The following is a 4751-nucleotide window of genomic DNA, read 5'->3' on the forward strand; positions in this document are numbered from 1 at the left end:
ATGTATTTGCTTTACCAGTGAGCTTTATACTTTTTTTTTTAAGGTATAAAATATTTATTTATATGATGAAAAAGCCTGACCACTAACAACCAACATACTTTGAAGGGAACACTGTAAGATCACAAACCTATCTTCCCCACATCTACTAAGTGTATAAAACAAGTTTTGCAAATTTTCCAACTCCACCACTTCTAGTGTTTTTTGTATCTTCATAGGAAGGGAAAAAATTCCTTGCTATATAAAATTCCCTGTCAAAGTGCCTGTTGTTTTTATCCTTGAGTCAAACCACAGAAGTCTTAGAGTATTAAGAAAATTTTGAATACGAATAATTTTTTTCTTACAAATTTGTGAATATTGTCCCTTTTTAACTGTCTCTATATTCTGACCCATGGAGCAGCAGGTCCCACCAGGGATCTGAGGATAGCATCTGCAACCCACCGGTCTACATAGCCTGTGAACGCACGTGAAGAGGACTAGCATTCAGCTCTCAGTAGCACCATGGAATTGACTATTGAGCATTTCTGCCATCAATTCCAATCATAGAGATGTATATGCACTTTTTATAGTGCTTCATTCCCACCGGAGACTTTTTATTAAGGCCTTGTTCCTGTGGACGCATTTGGGGCACATGTTATCTTCAAGATGGGGCGGGGTCGGGGGGGGGGATTGCAGGCTGGAAGCAGAAAGAGCATGCTCACTTTCCCTGCCTTCTTTTCAGGAACCCAGGCTTGTCCTGCATGAAATTGCAGGTGAACCCAACCACCTGTGTCTGCAGGGAGACTCTTCTCATGGACCACATACCATCTTACATCACAGTCCTTCTGGGGAGATTCCACTACCTCCGTGGATGACCCGGCCCTTGCTGCAATTCTGGCCCAGGAGGCCAACAAAGTCTCTGGGGCAGAAGTTGTCACAACAACTGTATTAACTCCCTCAAGAAGAGAGGCAGACTCCAAGATAGGCAAACCCCCTTCGTCAGGGGGAGAATCTAATCCAGGAGTGAGAACTACTACAGGAGGATCAGTCCCCTGAGCACACATCCTTTGTGCAGAACCTTCTGGGGAAATTGCTTTCTTTTCCACATTTAACTTTTTTTAAAGTGTTTTTCAGATCTTGGCCTCTTTTGCTGTGTTAGGAAAATTCTTTTGATTTGGAAAAGCGTGTGTGCATAGATGCTTATATACCTCCAGTTTCTGGCCTTTGGTGCTCAGGTGTAATTACTGGCACCAGGCCCGTACGGTGTCCCGGTGAAGCAGATTAACTGGTGGCAGTTCGTCAGGTACTGGAGGAATAGGCGGCACCTTCCTCTGAGGTTTTGGCGTATCATTATGTTCTGCTTTCTTTTGGGGGCAGCAGAACTCTTTGTCATCCTTGACGGATTTTTTTCATTTGGTCCTCTTTGCTGAGATTCCTGGTATAACAAGTACATTCTGTTGACTTACAGCTTGCTGGTCCTCTACCAAGCAAGTTTCTGTTGCTATGTGGTCAATACTGTAATTCCCACACTCTTCTCTGGCCTTCTCCATGGAGTTCCACTTGTTGCCTTTTGCGTTCTCCATAGTTGGGAAGAAAAGGTCGAGGCCACAAAGATGCTCCCCAAATGGCCCCGGGCCCAAAACTACAGCTCAAGGGTCTCCTCGAGCTTTATACTTTTATGTGTTTTCATAGTGGTATATAATATCCTTTTGCTTCTAGCTATAGGATTTCTTTAAGCCTTTCTTTTAGGGCCAGTCTAGTAATGATGAACTACCTCATTTTCTGATAATTTGAAAAAGATTTTATTTCTCCATTTATGAAGGATAAATTTGATGGGTATAGTATTTTTGGCTTGCAGTTTTTTTCTTTCTGCACATTGAATGTATCTTTCCATTCTCTCTTCTGAAGGTAGTGGCTATGGCAGCAGCAATAGCAAGAAGAGCCCATCCTCAGGGAATTTTTAATTGTGTAGTGGCCCTGCTGCTGGGGGAGTGGGGTCACTGCCAGTGGCATGTACTTTGGCCTTTGGAAGCAGCAGTGGCAGCTGCTATGGGCTGGAAGAGCCTGTCTTCAGGGCACATGCAAGTGTCTCGTAGCCCTGCTGCTGGTGGGGCAGGGTTGCTATCAGTGGCAATAACCCCTGACAGGTGGGTTTCAGTCTTTGAAGATCACACAGTTTGGCTCCCTTTGACCCAGGGGCAGCTTCCCTGGTGCACTCCCCTGACTGTTTTCCAGGGTGCAGGACATTGTGTGTATTAAAGTGCTGGGGACCCTGTCACTCTGCTGGCTCTAACCAATGCTGTGCCACACATCACTGTGAGTTGATTTGGGGTGATGTCAATGGAGCTTCAGGGATGTGAAGATGCAAGGGCTATTATGTCTTAGGATAGGATGCAGTCTGGTGGTGGCTGGACTCTGAAGATGACCATGGTGTAATTGCTTAAAACTATGGGATGGGGGGCAGTGAGATCCAGCTGGAACTCTTCTGGAGCAGTACTGTCATATGGTCTCCAGACAGCTCTCTATGCTAGTTTCAGGGCCTGTAAGGGTTGAGGGGCTTTCCTATGGTTAGGGTTACAGGAGTCCATGGTAAGAATGTGGGCCACTTAGGATTTCCCACTTACTCTTTTCCCACACTGGGAATACTCCCCAGTTTCCTATCCAAGGCTGAGCTGGCTGCCCCACTTGCTTCTCTTTCCATATTTTGGATGTTTTCTATCATATCCCTATTGAAATACAGTGTTCTCTTTTGAAGTGTGATTACCTTCTTGTTATTTTGGTTCTTCTTTGTGAAGAAGGTGAGTGTCAGATGCCTGTAGTCAGCCATCTTGAGTCTTCATCTCACTTTGTGGGTTTGATTCGCATTTCCTTATGACTGATAATGTTGAACATTTGTATGTCTTCTTTGGTGAGATGTTTATTTAGTTTTGTCTACTTGGTCTTTTTTAATGAATTGTTCTTTGAATTATTTTATTATTATTATTTTTTTTTTTTGAGACAGAGCCTCAAGCTATCCCCCTGGGTAGAGTGCTGTGGCATCATAGCTCACAGCAACCTCCAACTCCTGGGCTCAAAGCCAGGAGTATACCAAATGTATACCAAAGCTTATTAAGCCATTCCTGAGTTGATGGGCATTTAGGTTGTTTCCATTAAGCCATTCCTGAATTGATGGGCATTTAGGTTGTTTCCACATCTTGGAATTTGTAAATTGAGCTATAATAAAAAAAAATTAGTGTAAATGTCCTTATGATGAAAGGATTTTTTTTTTTCTTCTGAATAGATGCCTAGTAATGGGGTTGCAGGAGGAAATGAGACATCTAATTTGAGTTCTTTGAGGATTCTCTATACTTCTTTCAAAAGAGGCTATATTAGTTTGCAGTCCTACCAACAGTGTAAAAGTGTTCCTCTTGGCTTGGGGCCTGTAGCTCAAGCGGCAAAGTTGTCAGCCACATACACCAGAGATGGTGGGTTCGAATCCAGCCTGGGCCTGGCAAACAACAATGACAACTACAACCAAAAAATAGCCAGGCATTGTGGTGGGTGCCTGTAGTCCCAGCTAAGTGGGAGGCTGAGGCAGGAGAATCACTTAAGCCCAGGAGTTGGAGGTTGCTGTGATCTGTGATGCCATAGCACTCTACCCAAGGCGACAGCTTGAGGCTCTGTCTCAAAAAACAAAACAAAACAAAAACAGTGTTCTTCTCACTCCACATCTGTGCCAGCATCTACAACTTTGGGAATTTGTGATGTGGGCTATTCTTATTGGGGTTAGGTGATATATCAGGGTAGTTTTGATTTGCATTTTTCTGATGAGTAGGGATGATTAACATTTTTACATATGTTTATTAGCCATTCATCTGTCTTCCTGAGAGAAGGTTCTGTTTATGTCTCTTGCCCAGTGATACATGGGATTATTAACTCCTTTTATGTTAATTAATTTGAGCTCTCTGTAGATCCTACTTATTGATCCTTTGTCACATTCGTAACATGCAAATATCTTTCCCCATTCTGAAGGTTGCCTATTTGCTTTACTTATTGTGTCCTTAGTTGTGCAGAAGCTTTTCACTTTAATTAAGTCTCATTTGTTTATTTTTGTTGTTGTAATTACCACAGAATTCTTCTAGATAAAATCTTTCCTCATGCCAACATTGTCAAGAGTTTTTCTCATATTTTCTTGGAGGATTTTTATTGTTTCTTGTCTTAGATTTAAGTCTTTTATCCATCTGAAGTCAGTTTTTGTAAGCAGTGAAAGGTGCCGGTCCACTTTCAGTTTTTCTTGTGCTTATCCAGTTCTCACAGCATTATTTGTTGAAGAGGGATTCTTTTCTCCAGTGTATGCTTTTGTTTGGTTTATCAAAGATCAGATGGCTATTCCATTCCATATATCTATGTCTCTATTTTTATGCCAATATCATGTTGTTTTGATCACCATTGATTTGTAATGTAACCTAAAGTCTAAAATCTAAATTCAGTGATGCTTCTGCCTTTTTTTTATTACTAAACATTTCCTTGGCTATACAGGTTTTTTTCTGGTTCCATATGGAATGAAGATATATTTTTTCCCAGTTCTTCAAAGTATGATGTTCAAATTTTTTTTTTGTTTGTTTGTTTGAGACAGAGCCTCAAGCTGTCCCCCTGGGTAGACTACTGTGGCATCACAGCTCATAGCAACCTCCAACTCCTGGGCTCAAGCGAGTCTCCTGCCTCAGCCTCCCAAGTAGCTGGGACCACAGGCGCCCGCCACAACACCCAGCTATTTTTTTGGTTGCAGCCGTCAG

General features: G+C 42.4%; 1 pseudogene; it reads right to left on the bottom strand.

Annotated features, from left to right (window-relative positions):
• Positions 1-570: 570 nt before the first annotated feature.
• LOC100964447 lies at positions 571-1559 on the bottom strand (annotated as a pseudogene).
• Between the last annotated feature and the right edge of the window lie 3192 nt (positions 1560-4751).

Source organism: Otolemur garnettii, unplaced genomic scaffold (genome assembly GCF_000181295.1).
Source record: "Otolemur garnettii isolate 467f Iridium unplaced genomic scaffold, OtoGar3 scaffold00020, whole genome shotgun sequence".
NCBI classification, from domain to species: Eukaryota; Metazoa; Chordata; class Mammalia; order Primates; family Galagidae; genus Otolemur; species Otolemur garnettii.